This window comes from Ochotona princeps, chromosome 11, assembly GCF_030435755.1.
Source record: "Ochotona princeps isolate mOchPri1 chromosome 11, mOchPri1.hap1, whole genome shotgun sequence".
In the NCBI taxonomy this organism is placed as follows: Eukaryota; Metazoa; Chordata; class Mammalia; order Lagomorpha; family Ochotonidae; genus Ochotona; species Ochotona princeps.
In genome coordinates this window covers 69,367,673-69,394,878 of record NC_080842.1, presented here as the reverse complement: position 1 = coordinate 69,394,878, position 27,206 = coordinate 69,367,673, and the positions used below count along the sequence as shown (strand labels likewise).

The 27,206-nt window shown below is 46.3% G+C and overlaps 1 protein-coding gene across 1 annotated transcript in view; it reads right to left on the bottom strand.

Moving 5' to 3' along the window:
• The window catches only part of HS3ST1 (heparan sulfate-glucosamine 3-sulfotransferase 1), a 30,461-nt gene extending 22,689 nt beyond the window's left edge, over positions 1-7,772 (bottom strand). The window contains exon 1 of the mRNA XM_004579211.4: positions 7,661-7,772. The gene's annotated coding sequence lies outside the window, so the exon portion shown is untranslated. The remainder of the gene's footprint in view (positions 1-7,660) is intronic.
• Between the last annotated feature and the right edge of the window lie 19,434 nt (positions 7,773-27,206).

Genomic DNA, 27,206 nt, shown 5'->3' with positions numbered 1-27,206 from the left:
TCTCAGAGCACTGAGAAACTGAAACCTAGGAAAAAGAGTGGTCTGTTTTACAGGTAGACATGAGACCTAGGAAAAAGAGTGGTCTGTTTTACAGGTAGACATGAGACCTAGGAAAAAGAGTGGTCTGTTTTACAGGTAGACATGAGAATAAGAACCAAGAAATAAAGTAGATTAAAATAGAGATGACTCCAAAAGCCAGGCACCTTCTGTCACAAGAACAATCCCAAGCCACTCTCCCAGAAATCCCAAGCACAACCTTTGCCATGCCTTCGTAGCTGGGGGCCAGGATGAGAATCTTCAACAAGCAAAGGTTGAGCAAAGGTGAGCATCTCTCCAGAGTAGGCTCCCGGCTGAAGCCAGTGCCGCTGGGGCATCTCTGTTCTGAGCAGAGGGAGGCGAGCTTGCCTTTTCATTTCAGCTACATCTGCGATCACCTGTCTCCCACAGAATTCTAACTGCTGATACAGGACTTTGATTTACTCTCCCAAACTAAAGAGGGAAGGCATTTACATAAAACAACCTACTGCAGGGTGTATGTGGGCCTAATCTGCAGGAATTCTAGGGGAAATTCAATACAACATAAAATGCTGAAATGGAAGTTTCTTGACGGATAAAAGGAGATGTGAACATTTTAAATCCAATTGAATCGCCTCACTCACAGAAAATGTGGTCTCCTCAGTTCTCTGGGGATTTAACACATCTCTACCGTGAGCCATCTGCTCACTGCAGGTAGAACATGCTGGCTTTGGGTCCAGCATCTGCCACCTCCGTTCAGGGGAGCTAAGCAGTGTCCCTTTCCATAGGGACCTTTGTTCCCTTAACTACAGGTGGAGGCTGCTAAGAGCTCCCTGGCTGTCCTTGCAGGCCTGCTTAGGCTAAATGAGACAAGGGCTATTACCACGCTGCATCAAGGCAAGCACCTGTCTTGAACCACACTCTTTCCATGCTGCAATGATTTTGCACGGCTGGTGTCTATTCAGCAAAGGGCTGCTGCCACGGTCTCAGGTGTTCAGCCAGACTGACCCCACTGCAAACCCCGGAACACAGTTCTCCACAGGGCCTGAGGATTGTACAAATCTTGACTGCATTTGTTGTATTATGCTATTTTTCTCTTATGCTGATATCTTTTTAAAAATGCTTCTTCTCCCCCATGAAGTTTTCCCGAATTCCCCCAGACAGAAATGGTGTCTGTTTCTTTTCTGAGCAGCTACTTGGAAGCAGACATACTGTTCTAGAAACTGGAGCAAACATACTCCTCCGGATCCCTGCTCTCCACCAGGGTGGAATCTGGCTGGTGGAGCAGGCATAGTAAGCCAGGAACAAGGCACAGTTGATCAAGCAACAAGACGATTCCTGATAAACACCAGCGGCACACCATTAGCCAAGAAATTCAGTTTGGAGAGAAAGAGGAAGATGAATTGGGGATAATCTTGAAATGGTCTACTGAAGTGGAGGGGCAGCGGCCTGAGCGCCACTCACCTGCCACGTCCAACATAAGATGTCGTTAATTATTCTATAAATCTTTCCAGGACAAGCACTCTGACTCCCGGCACACGGGTCCGGCCAGCAAGGCTGATGCTGTTTTGCAAGAGGGCGTGTCAGAGTCTCGACATGTACAAGTGAGCTTCGCACTTGGAAAACATTTATAAGACACTCTGATTTCATAATACAAAGGGGGATTTTGAATAGCACAAGTACAGTGCCAAATGAAGAAAGCAAAGCTTCTGAAGATGGCATGGAAGTGTAAAGAAATCTGAAAAGCAGAGATGAAAACTGCTCCTGATGTGAAGGAGCGCTGACCAGGGCTGGCACTGCAGTGCGGCACATCCAACTGTTCTCTGCGGTACTGGCACCCGTGCACAGAGCAGCGGGTGCGTCCAGGCCCCGGGACTTCCAACTCAGCTTTCTGCTATTGTATCTCGGGATACAGCAGGTAACTTCTCAAACATTTGGGCCTTGCTAGTCACATGAGCAGTCATGGATCTCCCAGCTCCCGGTTTCCATCTAGCCCAGCTCTCACTACTGCCATTTGTCAGTAGGTGGGAAGAGAACTAGCAAAGGGAGAGAGCTCACTCTCTCCCTCTCCCCTTCTTCTCCCTCTCCCTTTGAAAACAAATTTTAAAATAGACATTTTGGAGAAAAGACTGTCCACATGAATAGACATAACTTTTTTACACTCAATTGTTTTAGTTACCTAAGATTTTGTGACCATGATTTATGTCTTCCATGTTTGCCTGTAATTTCCATTTGAACTGTGCCCAGGTGTATTTCAAGACTTCAGTAATGCCTGGGTACCCAATGGAAACAAGCAGAGTGAGACTATAGGCTGCTCTCAGGGACTATCCCACAAGTGCAACTCCCAGGACACAATCAAGAATCTAAACTCCCAGGGGAAGAAATCTTTCATGTCAGAGAGTGAAACTTGACTTGGATTAGGCGAGCCAGGGGCTGGGTTGCAAGTTCTTGGCTATCTGCCTGAATTACTTGGCAAGATCCAAGACATCCCATGCTGCTTCTCCCAGGTTTGTGTATTTTTATCCTTAATTCAACCCAGCCTAACTAGGAGAGACTCCACTTATCTAGTTTGCTTTTTGTGCCGTCTCCAGTAGCAGATAAGCATGGGGCAAGGTTTGCTGCTGTGCAGTCGGCAAGCAGAACAATACTTGGTATGTTGGCATGCTAAAGGAGTGGTTGCTCAGTGGGACAAGGACACGAGGCATCTCAAATTATGGTCAAACGCATGTTATGACTGTGGCCCGTATCTGGAATACTGTCTACGAGGAGCCTTGCACACAAGTGTGTACACACACACACATTTCCCTCGACATCCTGGATGGCTGAGTCCTCCAAACAGCATACACCAGCCAAATGTTCCTGCGGAGGCCATCAAATATTCCTGCTGAGGCCATCAGCTAGAGGCCATCAACTGTGGGGCAGAGAGGAGGCTGATCTGCACAAGCATCTTGCTGAACTCCCTTGATTTTATCTGGAAATACTCAATTAACTGCAGGGGCTTGACAGTGGATTCCCCATAAAACTGTGATCTCACAGTCCATCTTGAAAACAAGAGAAAGCCCATCTGGCAGGCAAACAGCTCCAGGCTAGGTACGAGCTGGGTGTAGCTTCTGCATCTCCCAGGCCCACTCCACACAGCCTGCAGGGCCTCTGGCTGCCAAAAGCATTTGAGTTGGCGACCCCTGCTGGAAATCTACCAAAAAGCATGCAATACAGAGGGAAAAAAAAAATTAAAGATGCCCACTGGGATCTATTTCTGTTATGTTCAGGCGACTCCTTGGAAGAATAATGTATTCATTTTTCTGGACCTCTCGTGGTAGCACGTAACTATTGACAAACTGCAGCCCAGTAAATATTATTCTAACAGCCTGCAAAAGCAATGGGCTTAACTCCCTGTGGGCACAGGAAGCTGTGAGTGCTCTCTGCCGAGGCCGCCCTGGAAGATGAATAGCCACGGCTGGTGTGTGTCAGCTGACTGCAGCTCGGCTAACTGGAGAGCAATGGAATCCAGTGACCGACCACTGGAGCTTCCAGGACTCGGTAAGAAGTAAGACGCTAGGACACCAGGACTGGAAGTCAGAGGAAAGCAAGGGAACCTCATGGCACGACAGTGCCATGCGAAGGGTCATGCTGGGATCGCACCTTGGGACTCTGGCGCTGCGGGGGCATCACTTGACCCATGAGCTAAGCTACAAAATAAGCACTCAGTGTCCTTATGCCTTTCAGTCATCCTTGGGACTCCCAGCCCAAGGTCAGATGTCTCAACTGGGCCTGGAAACAGGAAAGACCCTTACCCCACCCAAACTGTCCCTGAAGAGAAGAGGGTGCTGGCCCTAAGAACCATGTGTGCTTTCTGGGCACCTTCTAACCACTTTGGTGTTTCAGTGCGGACGGAGGACAAGGGCATAACAGGCAGGGTGTTTCAGTGCGGACGGAGGATGAGGGCATAACAGGCAGGGTGTTTCAGTGCGGACGGAGGACGAGGGCATAACAGGCAGGGTGTTTCAGTGCGGACGGAGGACGAGGGCATAACAGGCAGGGTGGTAGAGTAGAGTGAAGACAGACTTGGACTCCAATCCTCCAGTTTTGTGCCCTTAGGAAATCAATTATGCTCTCTGATCTGCAGATTGAAATTCTTGATGATAGAAATGATGCCATGTGCTCTGCCGGGTGCAATCATTCGTTCACTCCTGCTCTTTGCCAAGCACATTTATCAAACTACGGTGCAAGGCACTGAGCGATCGTAACAGCACTGGGAAGGCAACTGAGAGCCATCACTTTGGGCTGATGACCACCACAGACAGGACACTCAGGTCACCTGACAACACCCGTCCTGTGTGGCCCTTCGAGATCTTTGACTTCATTCCTCTTGGTTTGGTTAGAGTAACATCAGGGCCTTCCCTCTACAGATTTTCTCAAGAAATATAACATCCATGACATGAAGAAAGAAAAGGAAATGAACATTGCAGGTCAACTCAGGTGTTGAAAACAAGTTTCTCTTCCTACGGAGCAGTGAGGCCAGCTGCTGGGTGACATTTCCATGGAGTGGCTGTACAGAAAGGAGGGTTGGATATGGGACACCTCCTTCCTGTAACCTTTGCCTTTGGGAATCACTCAGACACCTGCAAACTACAACACAACTGAACACTACAGTGGATACCAAATAAACGCAAGAGGGGCAAATAGCTGTTCAATGCCATGAATGTGTAATAGTTGCCAAAAGGCATCTCCCCTGCATTAGCTCACTTTCACATAATAAATACTACAATCATCAGTATTTTGCAGAGGAAGGTTCTCAGGCTGAGACAGGGAAAGTGCTTTGCCTGAGGTCATGGGGCCAGAGGCTAGCTTCACATTCAGCTCACCTGCCTCTGGCCCTCCCCTGAAGCATACACCTGGGTCTTGAAGCTGGCCTGAGGGCGGGCCAGAGCCTCCCAGGGTTTTGCCAGCAGCAGCTGGAAAGTTCCTACTGCCTGTCGTCACTGCTGGAAAGTTACTCCATCTCCCAGGGAGGAACAGCTGGGAAGTTGTGACTTTGCAGCCAAGGCTGTTCCTTCCATAGCCCTGACCATGGCTTAGACTTAAATGCAGGCTTGTCCAGACCCCTGCTGGCCAATCTCCAGGCTCTCCAGGCTCTGTTTCCTCACAGCACCTATAATTAGCCTGTCTGTCCCCAAGACTCCAGCCCCCCTAGGGGCAACACACACAGTCACCTGGGCTGTGAGTGCCATTCACGCAGCTGCCAGATTCTGAAAGTGGCCACTTCCACCAGCCAGTCCATTCCCTAGCCCCCTTCTAGTCACCATCAAATTTTAATTCAAGATGAGAAAAGGTTCTACTACTGCCTTCACTTCAATCAGCTCCTGGGAATTTTTCAGTGAGCTTTTTCTGGCAACCAAAGTACAAGTCCCAACTACAATGTGAAGTGCACATAAACCCGATCCTTAAGAAGTTACTTCAGAATTCACTGTGCCAGCCCCTGTTTAGGCTGGGGGCTTCTTCAGAAGGGGGCCAGTAGCCCAGCAGGAGGAAAGAACTCTGGGCTTTTACAGACACCCATTTGCAAGGCCAAGGCACCGCTTTCTCACTAACTTGCCCCAAACCAAATCTTTCCTCTTAAAGTGACAGTCCACGCAGACCTGAAGGGGCTCCCTGGACCTCTAGCTTAGTTGTGGTTTAACAGCCTGCCTAAGGTACAGGATCTTCACCCATTGCTGCTGGCAGAAACAGCCACTTCCAGTGAAGTGCTTAGTCATGAAATTGTCCATCGCTGTCAAACTCAATTGAAAGTGTTGATGAGCTAACTGGAAACCAGGACGGCTCCTTCAGAAGCCCAGCTTTCCTTGCCGGGTCTCTGGAGAAAGCTTTATGTAACACAATGGTCCATTTCATATATCTTATTTCTGTAAACCTACGCGATGAGGGAATAAGAGGGCTCTGGGAGCTGCAAGTTCAAGGTGTGGGGTCATGCAAGGATTCTGTGTGGAGGAAGCGGCCATCTCCTGAAATTCTACTAGATCAGGCTTTCTCAGGCTGCACCCCACGTTACCAGAAGAAAAAAAAAACATATTTCCAATGCCAATGGATGCATTTTGAAGAGGCAGGAGATTCAAGCCAGCTTTCTCCCTCTCTCTTTTTTAATTGTAAAGATAAAATTCCTGGAATTAACCCTTGGTTGGTAATGACAACATCAGGTGAAATTTGGCTACAAAGCGGCAGCAGGAGTGGGGATGAAGGATCATGGGAGCATGCGAGTAGCAGCCAGAGCATGGAGCTAAGCCCGTAGCCCAAGCGTATGCGTCCTAGTCTTAGGGACCACGTCCCTGGTGCTGGCGCGGTGGAGCCAGAGCCAGAGCAGGAGGAGGCAGAGCTATTCCTCTAGCAGCTCTGGCTGCCAGGACAGGAAGGCGAGTGCATCCTTCCCTCTGACCCCTGGGCCACTCCTGTGCCGGCTGCCCGCTGCAGGAGAAGACTTCTGGGATTGCAGCCCAGAGACAGTGGATTCGGAGCTGCCTCCCCAATCTCCTATCCTCAAGGCATCTCTGTGCAAGTCATGGCTAAAAATAGCCCAGGAGAAAGCCGGGGAAGCGGAGGAGGGAGACTCCGTGCGAGGGGAGGCTAGGACACTCAGGTTCTGCCAAGTAGGGGGCGGAGAGGGAGGGAGGTAACCCCTAGCCCAAGAGAGGGTCCCAGGTGTGGGAGGAAGCGGGGTGTGTTTCCCCAACTGACAGGTCAAAGAGAGCCCTACAAGGCTTGCAAGTGCTGGCGGGCCTGGGCACTGGCACCTGGCGTTGGCCCCGTGGCTGCACGGCACTGCGCTCCAGGTGCAGCTCTCAGGGTTGAAGCCAGAAGGGGGAGCAACACATGGTCCAACGCGCAGTGGGGAGAGCGAGCGCATCTGGGGTGGCCCCGCTCCCTGAAAAACTAGTCCTGAGCCGGGGTACACGGTCTCGTGGAGCGTTCAGCCCTGCCACCCCTCACCCCTCCGCCATTAGACGCCTGTACCTTTGATGCCCAAAATAGAAACCGAGCAGGAAAAAAAGGCAAAAAAGTAACAAGCAACATGGGGAGTCCCGCGTTCCAGAGGTTGCCACAAGGGTAACTTCCTGTTCGCAACGTTGCCTCCAGCTCCTAGGAAGATGCTCCTCTCATGGACTCTGGCCGAAAGCAAAGGCGACTCAGAGCAAGGCTTCCCCTCTGCGAGCTGCTCTGCCCAGCGCCTGGAGCCCAGGGCGTCAGCGCCCAGCTCCTGGCTGCAGGTGCGAGCCGGCTCGCCGAGCGCGGCGCTCTGGTTGCTCCGCACAGTCCCAAGAAGCTGCGGGTGTGGAGCGTACAGCAGTTCCGAACCTCCGGACTGCTACCAGGAGAATTCTAACCATTAAATAGTCAGAAACCCCTATTCCTGCCCTTACAGATTTGTCCCTTGGGACTTACAAAGCTGTATCGCTAAGGCAAGAGGTGAGCAGGATGGAGGAAACCTGGATCTCTTCTGCCTTGCCTGTACCACATTCACTCCACCTGCTCCAGCCTCTGCTTATCTTGGTCCCTGCATGGCCCGAGTCCAGGCGCGGGAGCAGGCACTCTGGTGGCTCCACGGAGCAAGTTCCCCGCCAGGTTGCTCCCGTCCCGCAAGCGCCTCACTCACCTGAGCCTCGCCGCCTTCCAGCCCGTCGGGCACCCGGAATAGGCTCCCGGGCCGGGCCATGGGCAGCACCGCCACGAGCACTCAAGGCAGGGGCAGTGAGTGTGCGGGCACCCCGACACAGGCCGGCGGAGAAGGGACGCAGGTACCCACGGAGACCCGGCGGTGGCGACAGCTCGTGCTGCCAGCGCGCCCAAGACCTGGCAGGCGGGCGTTTTGGTGCTCAATCCTGTGGAGGGGAGGAGCAGGAGGAGGAGCAGGAGGAGGGAACGGAGGACGCCGGGCCCTGAGGGAGAGCGCATAGGGCAGAGGAGGATCGCGAGCGCCCACTGCTGCCCGGTCCGCTCCGCTGCTGCCAGAATCCCGCAAGCAGGTGGCCGGACGCGGCACAGCGCGTGCAAGCTACCGGCTTCCAGCGCGTGTCCCTGAGGACTCGGTCTCCACCCACTCGATGCATTGGCTCCTGGGATTTCCGTGCAAGAGGAGGGGCCGGCGTGGCCGGAGGGTGGAGCGGAGCTGGACGACACCTCCGTGGCAGCCAACCTGGGTCAGATGCTGCCTAGTCCCTCCTGCTCGCTGGTCCTGCGGGCGCACCTATTTCCCACTGCGCCAGCTCATGCATCCCGCAGGACCTGAGCGCCTCCCATGTGCGTCAGCGCGGCCAGCTTCCTTCCCGGCAGGTGATCCATCTTAGGCACCAGGGCTCGGGGTGCCTCCTGGGAAGCCAGTCGGAGGAGTTGTCAGCGGGCCTCTGAAATTCGCACTGTGACTGAGTCTGGGTGCGGGTTCCGTGCTAGTTCCGGGATGCCCGCGTGGGCTAGGCTTCCGAGTGGTCCTTGCTTTCCCGTAAAGGAATTTCACCTGGCTCTTGCTACTGCCCCAGAACTCCAAATGCCAGTCCCTGAAACTTGGCAGGGTGAACCCGGACGGGGGCCTGGGAGACAGGGGTGGGGGTGTGTGGGCAGAGGGGTGTGGGGTTGTCTCCTGCCCTGGGGCCTCCTTACCAAGGCAGGTCACTGCAAGGGCGAAAGTACCACTTCCCTTCCCACCGTCCAGCCTACTAGAAGCAAATGCACTTCAAAGGAACTTCTTTCTTTAATTGAGATCCCGCTAGATTTGCCCTATTATAAAGTATTGGGAGATATGAGTAGCCTTTGGAAGAATTGCAAAGGTAATGTCACCTTTGAAAATTAATGCCGCCCCTCTGAAGGGAAGACAACCCCCTGGCCCCTTAGTGCAAAGATTTTCACCATGACTTTCAAGAGACCAGTATCAAGGTGTGATTTGGGGGCAAAAAGCTTTTAGAGGTTCCAGTGACCGTGGCTGTTTCTTTGAGTGAAGGTAATGTCAGTTTGCCTGTTTGAATTTAACAGTATATTTTTGGGGGGTTGCACCACAGCTAGTAATACCCACATCCTATTTCCAGCACCTGGATTTGAGCTTTCCAGTCAGCTTCTGGCTAGTTCACACTGGGGGAGGCAACAGGTGGTGGTGGGTCAACTACTTTGGTCCCTAAAACCCTTGTAAGAAAGTGGGAGTGAGTGTCAGGCTGGTGGTGTGGTGTGGCCCGAAGGCTGGCTGTTGTGGACTTCTTGGGGAGCTTGTCTGTCTCCGTGTCTCTCTGCCTTTCAAATTAAAACAATAATAATAACTTAAAGATATGAAAGTTTCTAGATCACTGGAAAGCTACATGTTGAAAACGTCTTACCATTCAAATGGATCTTACACTTGAAAGAAGTACTTTGTGACCCCCTCCTCCGTTGTAGGAAGGCAGACAACAACATCAGAAATGAGGTTATCCAGGGCAGGTGGAGTCTAGGCCGCCACATGTGGCAAGGGACAAGATTTCAAGGATCAACATTTTATTGCTTTTATCTTGTTTTTATCTTTTTTGTTTGTTTCAACAAACATTTATGGATCAATGATTTATTCGGATACATACAAGTAGTCATTTTGATCTTCTTCCACTTTGTATCTGTCCAGACACTGGCCCTCTCAGAGAGTTTTGCTGTAGTTTTTTCTGGGCTGAAGTTAGTTTTGGGATCAGGTACCCACGTGGTTGCAGAACCCAGCTCTGCTGTGGCAAACATTGTTTTCAAAATGACTGATTAGGGATCCTGTTCCCAACCGGATGGGCAGGGCCTTGAGTATGGGACGGACACTGCAAACTCCGCTCCCTGAAACTTTGCATGCTGTCTGAAACTTCACATGCTCTCAAAAATCGCACATTGAACCTCATTCAAGAAATCATAGTTTGATCTGAGATGATGCAGAATCAGGAGTGGAGACCCAAAGGGGACTCAGTGGCAGCCACGTGGAGAGTCGGCTGGCACTCTTCGGCGTGTAGCCCAACATCTCTTCATTGGTGTCATCAACAGAAATCTGGCCGACTGAATAATTGCCCTCAACACCGCAAATATTCAACAACATCCAGTTTGATTGAGCGCCTAGTGTGCAACCAGCATTATGCCAGACACTGAGGCAGAAATGGAAAAGTGAGCCAACGTTATTGTCCTAAGGGGACCTAAAGTTTCTATCTCAAAGCAGAAGCACAGCCAACACCCACAGGCCACTTTTACAGGAATTCACTGGCATGGGTTAACTTGTGAACCATATTCTGTATGAGACAAATCATCAAGGAGTGAAATGGAAACCAAATCTAAGCTACTGACCCTTGAGTTTGGTCAATAATCAGTAATAATTACCAGTTGAGGGTATGTAAGGTGAGCACCCCTGAGGTCCTGTGCATGGTGAATTAACAAGTACCTGCTGTTCCCTGCTCTGTTTTTCAGATTTCTCTGTTGTGCACACGAGGAAATCCAGCTTTACAGAAGTTAAGTGACTTGCCCAAAGTGACCTTGGCTGATATTCAAGCCCCTGGTCTTGCCTGGACCCACAGTAGATGCTGTTAAGAAGTCTTGGAAATCATTAACCCAGATCTCCTCATTTTATAACACAAGGAGTTCATTGGAACTAAGCAGAGAGTTGAGCACCGCCCTTCCAGTTAAAATGAGGTTCCTTAAAGGGGCTCCTAGGGCTGGAGACTTAGCCTAGCAGGTAGGACACCCATTAACATCCCCCTCCCGCCCCCAAAACAAATGTTTTAGGCTTAAGTAATGGCACCATTCTGGATTCCCAGTTCCTGCTCATGTTCACAATGGGAAGCCGCAGTTTGGCTCAGGTAGCTGGGTCTGTGTCACCCCTGTGAGAGCTCAGAGCGGTGTCTCCACCTCTCTCACTCTTGTTCACAAAGAATTTTTTTTTTTTTTAATTTTAAAACAAAAGCCACCTCAGGCTTGTGTTGTGACACAGAGGACCAAGCCACTGCCTGTGATCCCACCATTTCCTATGAGCACTGATTCCAGTCCTGGCTGTTCCACTTTGGATCCAACTCCCTGTTAGTGTGCCCAGAAAAGCACTGAAAGATGCCCCAATGCCTGAGTCCTTGCCACATGGGAGACCCAGATGGAGGAATCTCTCCCTCCTGGTTGCAGCCTGGCCTGGCTTTGGCCCTGTAGACACTTGGGGAGTAAACCAATGATCAGACATCTCTTTCATTCTCTCTCTGTAACCCGATCTTTCAAATTAATATATATTAACATTCTATTAATATCATATGGTTATATTTATTTATATTTTATATTTGTATTTATATTATGATATTATGATATTAATATTATATTAATATATTTGTATTTATATATATATAAATTAAAGCTACACACATGGCCTGGTGTACTTGAATGGCTTGCTGATATTCTCTGTTGCTATTGGTTATTCTCTTCCCCCAAATCTGTGATGAGAATAAGAAAAGGTGCAAGAAGAAGAAAGAAAGAAAAAAATGATTCTCATTCACTCTACCTGCCTGGACACAAGGAGATTTAACCTGCAACCTCTGTTTATTGGGCTGGGCTATCTCATCTTGTCTCCCATTCTGGCAGTCAGACTGTCTCGGGTTAACAGCATGAATATTAAGGAGTCCAATGGGATTCTTTATAAGCAGAGGAAATTGGGATCAGGTTAAAAATCCAATTTTAATAAACTTTCCAAGTCCTGATTTAGATGGTGCATTAATGGCTCTTAGTGCTGAATCACCTTAAAAGTCAAATGCATTTTTAAAAGGTCCTTGTTGCATAGGAAGCTTGATGGGTTTTGTTTAATTGTATATTGTGCCTTTCCATCTTCATAGGAAATGCGGGCTGCTGGGAAATGCTGCAATCCACAGAGCTGGTTGGGGAGAAAGACACTGGGCTTGAGAGATAATTTTCATTCATTTGACCAAAACAAAGAGAGCATGATTGTACTGCATAAAAATGGTATCCTCAAATACCTCCGCTAATTTGATTGTGCTGAGGTCTAGAATTGTTTCTGTTTCTTTTGATTTGCTAATTAGCCCAAGCAGTTTGCTTGTGAGAGAGAAAATGAGGGTGGCATCCACCCGGCCTAAAGGACTGTGGGTCCTTCCGCTTCAGAGCACCCGTCACTGTCCCCTGCCAGCTGCTCCAACTCTCAGTGTATCTGCATGAGACGATCTCAAACAGTTCATGAGAAGTTGGACTGAAGTTTACTTGGATGCCAATGATTTTTAAGATCCACAATGTTTTTCATAATACGCATTCTTTTCAAAAATGTTGTGGATTTTCTTGTTTGTGCGAACAATTTGCTCATCTTGATTACTGAATTTTTTCATGTTTATTCTGTAACACAGTTTTTGGTTTATTTTTTTTGAAATACAGAATTACACAGAGGAAGAGAAAAACAAAGGTAGAGATCTTCTACCGGCTGGTTTACTCCCCAAAAAGGTTGCACAGCCAGTGCTGGGCCAGGCTAAAGAACTTCACTCATGTCCCAAGGCATCCTGCACTGCTCTCCCAGGCACATTAGCAAGGGGCTGGATCAGAAGTGGAGCAGCCCAGACTCAGCCCAGCAGTCATAGTGATGACAGCACTGCAGGTGACATCTGGGCCACACTGGGCTACAACACCAGTCTCATGAAAATAGGATTTTCACCCCCGTTATGGCTTAAGATTTACTGTTGGTTGCAGGTTTGAATTATGACTTTTATGATTTTTGCTAGCATTAGCTTCCTTTATATACACATTAAGGTTGTAGTCTGTGACTGAGTCAGCCTACAAATGAATCACTACCTTTTATTTAAATATCTTCCCCTAAATGTTCAGATCTTTGAGAGGTCTTAAAAGCCTCAGGTGCCATGGTATTGGCTTCAGATGAACAGATTAGGCTGTGTCAGTGACAAGACGGCACGCATCTCGAATGTTTAGTTGACTCAGGAAAAGGATTCTGCTAAATACAGTTTCAAACAAATAGCTCACAGTCCATTTGTTGTGTTAGATAAACAGCCATAGACAACATATTGCTTTTACTTTTGATCTAATGTCAAACTTTGCCCCAAATTACACACATTAGAGCTATAAAAACTGCAATATTGCAGGCTTGAAGTGGTCTACTTGTTCAAATTATTAGACCCCGCTGAGTGCTGGAATGCCTTCGGGGCAACGGAAAATTGTGGCAGTCTCTTTGATTTTAGGTTTGCAGGGACCAGAGCTCACTGATCCTTTGATGAGCAGGTCTGCGTGATTTCCTGTTTCAGACCTGATTCAAAGATAGGCTCACACTCTGGGAAAGAAAGTCCTTTTCCTTGCCCTACGGCCCTGGCAGTTCAGATGAGGCAGCACTCACCGTGTGCCTGTCTCCAACACTCCCTGTGCTGGGTACCTGGTGGGCACTCTGGAGCAGGTGCAATTCTGGCCCTGACTAAAAGTAGCTCACACATATGCATGAGAGAAAAAACAAACATGCAGCTCAGTCTGAGAAAGATGTCATCAATGTCTGGTTCTCTGCACACAGAGAAGGGCCAGGTGCATTTGGGATGTCCTCAGACCCTCTCACTGAGCTGCAGTGTTACGTGGCACCTGGCAATGTTGGCAGGTCTCTGCTCTCTTGGGGCCCCCTCTGTGATCTGCTGCAGGGTGGCCATGTTGTCCCTGAAAAATCAGTTTTGATTCCAGGTTTAACACTGAAACAAAGCTACACATAGTCTCTTGAAAGACCTTTGAGGTCTTTTCAGACTCTTTCAGCACTTTGACTAGGCAAGGGTTTACAATGAGATCTAACTATGTGTATTTTCTTCTTTGTGGTAGTAATTCATATTTCATAAAATATCTTGAAGCCCAAGAAATGAGCTCCTAAATGAAAACAGAAATAGCATTTTGTATTTAAAATGATCAGATGAGCACATTCCAATACACATGTTAGTATAAAGTAGGTGTTGCCAACGGGTGAAAAATGACTATCTTACATTTTTTCATAGAAGTGAAAGCTGCACTGCTTAAGAACTGCATGCTAGGACATCTGAATGTATTCTCTTTTTATCCTATTTTACATGCAAACAGAAAAGTAACCTCATGAAGGGTGCCTGTCCTAGCGTGTACTTCTCAAAGTTAGGTCTATGTTTAGAAGCCGGTCCCAGGAAAGTCGTCCTCACTTCCTGTCTCTGTTGTCCCCTCTCGCTTTGCCCGTGCAGTACACTTCCTGAAACTAGGGAGAGAACTACAAAGTGGGTCATGTTGTTTCTTCAAGTGAAGGGGAAGACAGCCGACTGTGCTCTCAAAGTGGATCTCCATTCTAGGACTTTAACCATCCATAAGGCGTTTAAATCCAATACCCATGATAGGGTTATAATTACACTGAGCAAATTAATTGACAAAAGAAAGTGATAGGCTTAAAAGCTGAGTTCTTGGTGTAATTGTTTTTTTCTCTTACCACATCTAATCTAGTTTAAAACATAAATGCTGTTAGGTAGATGCTAATCCCAGGAAGAGTTCATCTCCCTTGGGTCTTGATCACATAAATTGCTTTAGATCTCAGCTTTTGTGTCAATGGTCAATCATTCATTCTAGAGTCACTTCGTTTGTTTTGTATTATTTATTTATTTATATATTGTATTTGAAAGGGAGAGAGAGAGAGAGAGAGGGGGAGAGAGAGAGAGAGAGAGAGAGAGAGAGAGAGAGAGAAATATCTTCAGGCTGCTATTCACTGTCCAAATGCTTGTAACAGGAGCTATTGTGTCAAGCCGAAGCCTGATGCCCAGAATTCATTCTAGGTCTCCCATGGGAATGACAGAGATTCGACCACTTGAGCTGTTTCTGTGTTTGTAGCAATATGGAGCCAGGACCTGTATTCATTTTGACTTGGGATCTAACTATCCCATGCGATAGCTTCATCAAACACCTGCCTCATCACTTAATTTTTTTAATCTTGTCATCTCTGCCCAGCAGTGAGGTGTTGGTGTATTCTGTGGAGGATATAATGCCCCTTTCCAGCTCTTGTTCTTTGTCTGGAGTGCACTTGCCTCGACAGGGACTTGCCCCCTTCTGGAATCCCTGCAGAGTGGCCAGGGACACTGGTGCCTGCTTAGAGAGATGGAGGGACTTAGGCAGAGAGGGAGACAGGAAAAATGATTGCAGCTTCTGCCATCTGGTCTTCTCTCCTAGGAGCAAGCTACTTGCCTGAAGCATGCAGCCTTCCAAGCTGTCCCCTGCCTCCCTGGGCTGCTCCTGTGCTGGAGCAAGGTCTGCCTGGGTCTGGGATTGCCTCTTGGTCCCCAGGTGAGCTTGCCGAGCTCTGTGATTTGACAGGCAAACCTCCTGGCTCCTCCACAGTGACAGTCTCCAGCATAGTCCTTACCCTTGGTCAGTAGTGAAGAGGACATTCAGCTAACTGTCTTGGTTTTTAGTTCATGAGTAAAGAGAAGAGGGTCACTTATGAAGGCTAGTTCAAGATTCACTGATGGCTGCCTCGTTCCTTTACTCTATCGGATCCTAAATCATTTTTCCTTACTCATAATTGGCACTCATTAGACACTGTCCTGTTCCCTAATTGTTGCTGTGGCTATAATTTTTCCCAGGATTCCTCTAAGTCTATTTTGTTCATTTCTTATGCCTTTAGGTCCTACTCATACTTACAAGCAGAACAGGATGGGGACAGACCCTAAATACACATCTAAATACACATCTAAATATACATCTGCTTTAAACTCCAAATGGGCAGGCTTCAGAGTCAGATTGCTGTAGTTAGGTCCTAGTTCTTCATCACGTTCCCCATGGCTTTTCCCGGGCCACTCAGCCTCAATTTCTTGTTCTATAGTGCAAGGACAGCAGTGTCCTCATGTTATTACACATAAAGTACCTATAATTTAATAAACACCGAATGACATACACATTGCTATTATAAAATGGAAGTAAGTCAAATGGATTCATCTTCGTTAGAGAGAAACAAATGCAAAGAAAAGATGCTCTGCTTGGAGCATTATTAATAAACTCTGATTACAGACATTAAACCAAATAACCAGTTTTTCTTGTGAACTAGCATCTGCCCCTGGAGATTGCTGACTACTTGAAAATCACAGCAGAGAGGAAAGCACTCAAAGAGCAAGCCTTTGCAGCCAGGCCAAATAGTGTTTTAATCTCTGGCCTTCCAGTCCATTCATGTAGTCTATCCAGATCTCATTTCTTCTTTTATAAAGTAAATGCAATGGCATTTTAAAAAATAACACAATATTTTGACATGTAGGAAAAGGTTGCAGCTGAAGGCCACACACCGTGGCTGTGCCAGACACCGACGTTGAATAGTGCCATTAGCTGGAGCTGTTGACGTTAGGTGACCTGATTTGCATTCACCTGCAGAGCAAAAGATCCTGAAAAGGCAGAGGACGGGTGAGAAGCCTTCATTAGACAGCTGAATACGGACTCTGTTGCTGAGTGATGGAGGCTGGAAGGCTTCCGTGTGCAGGACACATCCTTGTCGGTTTTCCAGTGCTGCTCCTTGGCTGGGGACAATGTACAGTTTGTGCAGGAGCATATAGAATGTTCCTGGAGTTCTCTGTCATTCACCTTCAGTGTACATTCAGTGACCTACTGATGACATCCACATTCCAACCACCACAATCTGTGAACCTACTACTTGACGTGGTGCTATCAGTCCAACTCCACGTCCCTCAAACACACAGATCGTAATTTTATTTGAAAATAGAATCTTTATAAAGGTAATCAATATAGTGCGATGTCTTTTGGGTAGCCCTAATAAAATAAGGCTGCTATTCCCATGGAAAGGAAAGCCTTAATCCCAGGTAAGGACACAGTGGGGATGATGTGGAGGTGAAGGGAAGTCATACATTCAAGGACAGCAGCACGGGGCGTGTTCTCCCCAACAGGCCTCAGGAGGTACCTGCACTTCTGTCACCAAGACTGCGGATTTCAAACTTCCAGAGTTGTGAGATTAGGTAATAGATTGTTTAATCCCCCTAGTACTGACAATGACAGTCCTACCCTCCCAATATATATTCATAAAGAACTTAGCTGTTGCTTCGCAAGAGGATATAGGATTGCTGGTCATCCCTACAACTGGTGGCATAGACTCATAAAGCCATATTTATACCCCAATGTTGTTTTTGACCTTCTTTTCCTATATGCCAACCTTCATTAAGGTCAAATTATAGTGTAGCTTTTAAACAAATCTTCAATGGCAATATACTCACTTTTTGTAACTCAAACAATGCTACTATCTCAAAGCTGTGATAGTCTGAGTGTAACAGTTATATATTTTTGCATTCCAAATTATCCATAAGATCTCAATGATGAGGTCACCCCAATCTCACAAACGTTAAGATACAAAAAAAAACCTTAGCATTAATGAAATGTAGCAAGTTATTTCTTTGAAATGGTACTGAAGTTAGCTTTCATAACTTTTTCCTGAGATTTCTTTTTGTTCACTCTCACAACACATCACAGAGAATAAAAAGGTAAAAGAAGAAAATACTGACTCACCTCTTGAGGCACTTCTCTGTGAGTAAATCACTTAATTAGTCAAGAAGAGAAAGCTACTGTGATCTAGACACGTGTACCAAACCTCATACATTCTCAGAGAAGTGAAGGGTTTGAGGGAGTTTTGCTTCATGCTGGTGGAAAGAAGGGATTGAGGCCTCATACTGGATGTGGGCTATAAATGGGCATCCAGGAAGCTGGACTTTCAGGAGGGGCTTTCAGAAGACCAAAAGGTCTATCGAATATTCTGGATGCAGAAGAGAAGAAAGAACCATTTACAGTCCCAGAGTGATCCCTGGGCAAGATTTGCACATTGCTTTTAAACATCCACATCTCAGTATTCAAGTGAGGTTTTTAAAGGTTACCTTTGCATTTGTATAGTACTACTTGTTAATAATAGATAGTTTGGAAAATTACAGAAAATTAGAAATTACAAGTGAAAAAAAAATAAAAGGCCCTATAGCTCTATTATCCAAAAACAGTTCCTGGATTAAGGCTGAATAAATAACAAGGTGAAATAAAGAGAGAAATTGAAATGAGTGTTTGTTGTGCCCAACTATTTCTCCATCTTTAGCTTTTATATTTAACATTATTAAGCATAGCATTCATTATATATTTAGACCTCAATTTCACAGAAGCTGGTAGAAACAGAAGCAGTCTTTCATTTAATAAAATACACTGAGCTATAGTATTTACTTTTTGGAGGAAATAGAAAATTCTTGTGTTCGTTAATAGCGTGTTGAAAGAAGACGAGTGACAGAACTCTTGCTTTTCCCTGGGCCTGGGACCAGGATTCACAGAATGTTCCAGCTGTTCACTGGGGCTTTCCTTTTCCACCCTGGGAGAGACGAGGAGTACCTGCTCCCTTCTGGAAGGCCTCCGTGTCTCTTCTGCACCTTTAGCCTCTCCCTCCATCCTGAGTCTCTTCAAAACACATTTCAAAACATGTATTAATTTAAGAGTCTTAGACACAGAGAGACAGGCAGACAAAGAGAGCTACTCATCAGATTCCTTGAAATGACTACAGCCTCCAGCGCTAATCCCAACCAAAAACCATATACAGAAGCTCAACCTGACTCTCCCCATAGGTGACAGCTGACCAGCCGCTTGCGCCATCACTGCTGCCTTCCAAGGTCTGCATATCTGAGGAGCTGGAGTTGGAATCCTGAGCTGGGAATCAGCCCAGGCCCCCTGACATGGTACATAGGCATCTTCACTGCTGGGCTAAATGTCGGCTCCTGCCCTGAGTTTTAAAACCAAGGTGCAGTTTTGCAAACTTTGGATCTTCACTCTAGAGTTCCCCTGAATAGGCTTGGGCATCCTCTGCCTGATGGTGTTTGGATTGTTTCTAGGTAGGACTTGCGTAAGCCATGCTTCTCTGAATATCTTTACACATGATTTTTGGCCCACGATTGCAACCATTTATGCAGTGTACATCTGCAAGTGAAACTACTGATTCATCAGATGTGCGATTGCCCCACTTGAGCGGTGGAAGCTGACATGTTTTCCAAGGAGACTGGAAAGTCTCATCCCCCTTCAGTCCATGGCTGCAGCTCTCTCCAGGACTTGATAGTGCTGGTCTACTGAAGCTTCAACTCTCTGTTGAAAATGCAGTGACTGTTACTCTGTTATTGACTTGCTCTTTTTGTGATGACAAAGGAGATTGTTTAATGTCTACCTGGGTATCCCCTTTAATGAAGAGCTCTTTCATGAACATATATATATATATATATATATATATTTATATATATTTGGCTCGGATCTTCTCTCCATCTTTTGTCCTTGTTTTCTAGAGAGTGTATGGTTAGGCTAAGTTACTGAACCTTTTTTTAAAAATCCATAATATGGGAATAGTTAATAATAATGGTAATAAAAGGCACTGCCTCATCCACATGATATTGCTACAAGACTTACTGAGTTGATACCTTTGAAACCATGCTATCCTATTGGACACACACGAAATTCATTAGTATTCTCATGAGCCAAGCTCACACTGCTGGCCATGGACTCAGATCTCCAAGTAGGCCTTCTAGCATCCATTTGCCAACCTTTTCTGGCATAGCAGAAACTGCACTCACCCGTAACTGTACCCACCCTATGTCCCCATTCTGCTTTTGAGGGAATTACAATTGTAACAACATTACCATCACAACGCATTTTAAAGTTTGTGTTCTTTCTTGGAGGAGAACAAGTTCATTTTCCAATGGAAAATTGCTGGGGAAGCATTCCTTCTCACAAACACTGCAGAACGCAATTGGCATTTGGCATGCTAATTCCAAATGTTTTAGAAGAGTAATTTTGCAGCAGAAGAAAGGAAACAAAACTACTCCCTGAACACAGAAATACAGAAGGTATTAAAAAGTCGAGGCCGCACAACATGAGCAATGAAGTGTTTGGGCCAAGTGCCCAGTCTTTGCGCATCAAGCTTTCTTGGTTCTCAGGCCACTGGGAATTCTGATGCTCCTCGTGCCCAGGGAATTAAAAAAAAAAATGTATGAACAAACAAATAAACATTAATTAGTCTGATTTTTCTCCTCCATCTGTGGGATTTGCACAGATAGGTTAAATAAATTCTTTCCCAGGGCAGGAAGCATGAGGAAGATCATAATTTATGCCTTCACAAGCAAAACTGACAGACATTCATTTATTATTCCTCACGGAGAACATACACTAATATCTTCCTTTCGGTCCCTTAATTAAATTCGTATTCTTATGTATTTTTCTCTTGATTCACTCCCTTTCATCCCGGATTAACCCAGCTCTTCATAGTTGTAATTTCTCAACTGTTAAATTTCATTTAAGTCATTTAAAGTTCTGCAAATTTCTCTTCCCAAGTAGAAAATTTGATTGTTTACTCTCTTCGTTTCTCTCCCCAGGCAAGAAACCTATCCCCCTCGGAGCAGAGCTGATTTATAAACACTCCCGCCGAAATGCACTTTTCCACACCAAAAAGGTACGTTTGAAAATGGGGCGATTAGCCCAAGAGGACACAGACTGAGCTCCATTTTTGGAACGTCCTTCTGAAGAGGTTGCGTTCTCTGTCCTCTTCTCTGGCTTTCTGGAGACAGGAGTATCTTGTCCCTAGTCTCTCACAGCATGCTGCGGAGTGGAGTACACACGCAGTATCTGACTACTGCAAGGTGACTTGCATCGCCACCCTGCGTCGAGACTTTGCTTGTCGTGCCTTTGATGCTGGGCTTGGCTATGTGAGGTACTTCAGGCAAAGAAACGAGAGAGGTTAGCTTGGTGATAAGGGAGAAAGTCAGCTCGCTTGCTTGTCTCCTGTTTCAGATTCCTACAGCTTGGCCCACAGAGCTGTAAGGCACATAGACTGTGGGAACTGAGCTGTGGCCTCTCGTACGTGACATGTTAAGTGGTTTTGGTGTTGTTAATCATGTCAGCACTTAGCGTTCCAAGTTGATGCTGCTTTTGAACTGAAAGTGTTGGGTTGTTTGTCCGATTTAAGGTGTCTTCCTTGGGGAGAGGCCATGTGCCTTTTTTGTTGGGTTTCTGTGTAGGTTGTTGCTCGGCGGTTATCACAGGAAGGCTGTAAATGCGAAATGAGTGAATGGCTCAGTGCAGACTTTGAATGAGAAACATTTATTCTGTGCTGCGGCAGCGGGGCCTATTGGAAACTGTTCCTCATTTTGAACAGAAATCTCCAGTGCTTCCACAAAACCACCCCACCTTTGTGTCTGTGACAGCCCCCGGTACTAAACAACAACGCAAATCTATACTTTAGGATTCTGTCTTTGCAGAAATTGAGTATTTTCAGCCCTTATTAATTTTGTTATCGTTCTGATGTTCAACTTTCTCAATTTCATAGTGAATCTTATTTCTGTGTGCTGTGATTGTCCCATATCCCTCCCAGAATGTGGGGTCTGTAATTAGCACCGTCTTCCATTGTTGTCAGCCTTGTACCGAGTGAGGACCAGTCGTCTCATCCCTCCATCTAGGCGAATGTACTGAGTCTTAACACAGCCTGCAATTGCCTGGCAGCCGCCTCACACTGCTGACTCATACTGAGTCAACCAAATCCCTTAAGCCTTATTCATAAGCCTTATGACCAAGCCCTGCCTCAACTTGAGAAGCAGGTTTAAGGAACTCAAACGTAGATACTTTGCCACATTACATCACTCCATTCATTTCTTCTAGTTTGTGGTTCTTGTTTGTTTAGGAAAAGGAAAAATTTTTTTTTTAATTTCTGGGGAAGGAATCTCAGTTAATAGTCAACAAAAATGAGATATGGTTATGTCACTAATCCTGACTTGAATAGAGATCCCTGTTGTTTGGTCTGGCAGTTTATACAAAATTCTGTGATGTTGTTTGTTGCTAATATTCTGATGTTTTTAATTTCTCAAGGGCGCTCTAAGAGCAGCCCTGATACTGTGTACCAATAGCTCTATCTACACGTGGCAGGCGGATTCTTAGGCGGAGCCCCTGATCTCCATGCCTCAGTAGCTGCGGGCTCGCAGCATCCCTTCTGCTTCAGCGTGCGCATGTGGTGTCACACGCTTGTACGCAGCTGAATGCAGTGAAGCTGCTCAGACACATGTGGTTACATGTCATGACTGCCTGTCGGGAGACGCTCTGCTGGCTGTGAGGAGCAAGTTATCAAGTTATAAACCGCCCTTCCCCATGGCAAGGAACTAAGGGCAGGTTCTAGCTTATTACTGGCAACATGTGAGGCCATCATTTTGACGGGCTTACAAGAGGCCACAGACAACACTTGGGCCTGTGGCTAGACACTGTCCTGGTTAAGCTGTACAATGAGACAAAAACACTGGCTGACACTAAGATTTCAGCTGCGATCCTGAGTGGAGGGCACACCAAAGCCAGACATGGCTCATGATCTGTTGGAACTGTGTATTAATACGTAAGTGGTACTTTCACTGGCTAGGTTTGTTCTAAGTTGTTAGTCACCAAAATGCCACTGGAATACTGTGCCATAGAGGGGGTGGACACCCAATTGAGTCGGAAGTGTGTGGCATTACAACGCCAAGAAAATATAAATCCTCTGTCTTTGGGGAGGGTTTGTAAAGATATATGTGACCTTTATTAATTTTCATCTCTCACACTGCAAGAGAGCTTAAATATCACCTGTTATTATCAATAGACATACACTTTGGTTCCAGGTCTCATCTCTTCCTGCCTTTTGATCCCTTTGTTCTTATCCATTATGGATGTTTGCTGTCTGCATCCTCACATCCTAAGTGAAGTCTGCATGGGAGCAGCATTCTCATACTTTCATTGGAGAGTTCTCTGTCTTGCCCCAGTTGTAGTCCACCCATGCTACTGCCAACACAGAAGCTCTTGGCTCTTTTCATGAGATAGAGAACCTAGCCAATAGTGTGGCCCGGGACACATTTATACTTCCCATCACTGGCATTCAAGGCATTGGCTACTTCCATTCGGATTGTTCTTCTTTGGGTCTGAGCTTCATCATCATCATCATCTGAGAATTCTATACACGGTTTCTGTAGAAGATTCACTACTGCATCTGTGCTGGAGGTCCCTAGGTGAATGACCCCAGGCCATGGTTTTTAGATTCAGGCAAATGCCCGACGCCAGGAGACAAGTTGCTTCCTGTCTGTCATTTCTGCAGTTTTATACACTGGGCACCAGTTCCTGAGGGAGAAGCTGGTAACTCTGCCTTTGGGTTTGTACTGGTGTGCTACTGTCACCTGCAGCTGAGCTTACCAGAGATGGAAAAGACTCATTTGAATTCCTTCAACCTTCAAGTGCCATTAGTGCTATGGAGAGATTTCTGGAACCCAAAGCCTGCATACCTAGAATTGTGCCCTAAAAGCGATGATCATGTGCTTGCTGGCGTGCCTGAGGATCAGGCCTAGGGCTGGTTGTGCTGGGCTAGGCTATAACATTTGTTGGTTTGTGTGAGGGGTAGAGCAGGTAGCAGAACTGATCAGGCTGCTGCATCCACTGCAATGTGTGTTGGCGAGTGCATGGGGTGGCCGAACCTGTCCTGCACTAGCTGGGGAACATGAGTTAAGCCTGAGGTCACCCCAGATAGAGGTTTCTGGGGGATTTCCCAACTAGATCACTGGGCTCAAACCCTGGCCACAGGAAAATCACAGAATATTTGGTCAGACCTTGGAGTGGCTGCACCATGACTGGGCCTCCTCAGTTGCTTATACTGTGGCATAGACAGTATGCCCAGATGCACACTGGAAACATGACAGCCAACGGATCTATGCCAGCAGAGGATGCCAAGTCCCCTGTCAGGGGATAGAAAGCAGAACAAGTTGGACACTTTTCCTGGTCAAGCTTTGAAACCAGTGTCTTGATCTGTGGTGGATACATTAAGGTGGACTTAGTCAGCCAAAAGTCCTTGGAATGATTTGTTTTCAGCGTTGATGCAGCAAAGCTGGAACTATCCAAATCAGAACTATCCAAATCATCGAAGTAACAGGTTCAGAATATTCTTCCCCACATCGGAGCCCCTAAGGCTTCATCAGTGACTGTCTCCCATCTCTGGGTGCTGATGTAGTTTGACAACAAGAAATGGCCTCCTCCCCTCCCTTTACCACAGACGCAGGAGAAAAAAAAGAAATAAAACATCTGAAACCTTTGTCCCACCCACCTTCCTTTAGGCTTCAACCCTCCCCAGCCTGATCAGAGGTATGCAAGTTCCTGCATCTATCTCAACTACCTAAATAATATTGAAAACAAAATTAAAAATAAAAGTATATATTTTTGTAAACATTATATTTACATGGATTAAATATTTCAATGATTATCTTTTGACACATTAGGTTAAGTAAATAAAGTACAATGTAAATAAAGATATCTCTGAACTTTCTTTTTGGACTTCCTCTGTTGGATTCAGGCCATTTTCATTGATGTGTTCCTCTGAAGACAAAACATAAGTCATGAACCACTTGAGTGGCGAGAATGAATGGTCCCAGAATATAAAGAAATCAGACTAAGGTAATCTCCAACACAGATGCTTAATTTTACCAACAGAAAAGTGGAAGCTCTTTAAAAGCCTGGAAAGAATTTAGGCCATTAATTACAGCCAGCATCCCAACTTGATTTCTGGCAAGGCAGCTGTGGTGTTCTTTGAAGGGCTATAAAGAGATTGGCTCTGACAAACAAGGCCATCACTTTCAGCTCCTTGGAGAAGAGGTAAATTCTGACACTAGAGGTTAGACCATGGAGGGCAGGCCCCTGATCCAGGCACAGTCTCTCTCCACTTCCTTGTCTAGACTTGCAGGAGTCCAGATGACAGGTGAGAGTAAAAATAGCGTGTGCAGAGTCAGGGGAAACAAGGACGGGGAAGGAAGGGACAGGCAGAGCCCTCCTGCCATGAGAGCCCCAGGCGGATGGAGCTGGCCTGTGACATGCAGTTGGATAGCAGAGGACTGTTTGCTAGTCTGAACTCTTCAGCATTTAGTAAAGGGCCTATTGATTTTATTTATTTTTAATCCAGCCATACAGTGGGGAGTTAACGGAAAGGTCCTTGCTGGCTGAGCTTGTGTATTTGAAGAAGATTACAACCTTCCGAGGACAGCAGGATGGTGATGGTGGGAAGCAGGGAGGGAAGCAAAGTGCGACAGAGTCTGGAAAATAAGGTCAAAGCTTTCGGTCAGGGGCAACTTCCTCCAGTATGTTTTCTCTAGTGCCACCCTCAGAATGGAAGCACTATATTCAGTTGCTGCTTGCACCTCAGTTAAGGCCCAGGGAAAACCCCCAGACCAGTATCATTACATCTCCAGTGTTACCACCTACTCCTCTGTTTCTTGAGTGTATACTGTAAACTCCTATACCTGCTGTCTGCCTAACTTGGAGTTAACTTGGAATGAGTCAACCCATCCCACCACATTATCATCATTCTCCAGTGAGGTGTTTTTTTCTAACTTCATAGACTCTTCCTCCTCTTCCTTTCATTCCAAATGGATGAAATACTGACCTGAATGTAGTGACTACTCCAGAAAGACAGAAGCAGTAGCCAGCCAAGGTTATCCTGTAGCCTCTGAATTCAGGTGGCCTGGGTCTGAAATGCAACTGTCCTAAGTAGTTGCCTTGTGACATATTCCCAGCTCCTTGGCTTTCCTACACTCCAGTTTTCAAATATGTAAGAACTAATGCTTGGAGTATTTTCCCATTGGGTTAGTGTGGTGTTAAGAATTAATTCAACAAAACACTGGAACCTTCAGCTGACACCATTCAGGAAGCCCAGTTAAAGATGGACCCTGTGTACTGAATTCTGTGTCCCTAACAACTAACTGAATGGTTTTTCTCCAGACAATGGAAGAGCCTTGGGGAAGCACAGACGTCTAGCAGTGAGTACTTCCAAGTTCCTATGCCACTGCATCACCTTTTCAGCCTACCTTCCTCCCCAGCTAGCATGTAGGAATGCACTTGAATGCTTTTCCCCTCAATTTCCCTGCTTTGACTCTGACACAAACCCCCTGAGACTGTACTGTAGAAACAGGACATGTGTAGGACCCATCTTCTCCAATCCTCTGTCTTTATTTGAGTCCCAAATGATTAGAGTTTAGATTGGATCACCAGGTCTACTCAAGTTAACATTTTAAGATGTTTTGCCCCAATATATGGTAGGGAGCCTTGCTGTCTGCTGTCTCAGGATGTGCAGTTGTGGGTGTAGGGTCTCTGGTCCTGCTGGTCATGATTGAGGGCTGATCACTCTGGGAGCATGAATGAGGAGTCACTACCTATCCCTGGGCTCAAGTGCAGGAAACACCTGTAGACATCATATTCTCTCTCTTAGAGTGTGGTCCAGAACCAGCAGTTACAGTACCACCAGAGAATACAAATTTTGGGAACTTCATCCAAATTTACTGGACTAGAAATTCTGGGGTTGGGACTAACAATTCTTGTTTTCCCAAAACCTCTAGAGCATGCTCATTGTGCAAAATTAAAGATTCAGTTGCTTTATACCTTCACATTGTACCTTCCTAATGCGACGCCAAAGAGAAATCCCTGCCAGGTATTTTAAATATACCTGCATAAGGTGAGGGGTCTTGCAGTGGCATTTGTCAAACATCTGTGGTGATGAGAATCAGGTAGAAAAACTCGGTTTTAAAAATTGTTAGGTTCTGAAGCAGGCAGCCTGTCTAGATGCTAAAACATCTGCAGTTCATATCAAGAGTGCTTGGATTTAGTAGCCTGCTCTAGCTCCTAACTCCAGCTTCCTGCTACTGCAGGCCTTGGAGGCAGGGGTAATGACTCCAGCACCTGTTTCCCTGCCACTCATGTGGAGAACCCAGATTGCATTTCCACTTCCCAGCTTCAGCTGTGATCATCACAGACATTGGAAGAATAAACCATCAGATGGAAGTGTGGACTCTCAAATTAAAAACAAAGTTTCAAGGATCTACCCCTGGCTCTCTGAATAGCAATTCTCAAGATTGAAGCCTGGGACAGTAACCTTTGAATCAGAGTTGCAAATGAACTGTATCAGCATCATAGAAGAAACTGTACACTACAAAACCCATAGGGGACTAATATCCAGGATTTACAAAGAACTTCAGAAACTCAGTGAAAACAAAACAAACAACCCTCTGAAGAAATGGGTAAAGGAAATAAACAGACATTTTTCAAAAGAAAAATTCAAATGGCTATTACACATATGAAAAAATCTTCAGGCTCCTTAACTGTGAGTGAAATATAAAAACCACATTGAGGTTCTACCTAACTCCAGTGAGGTTGGCTAACATTCAGAA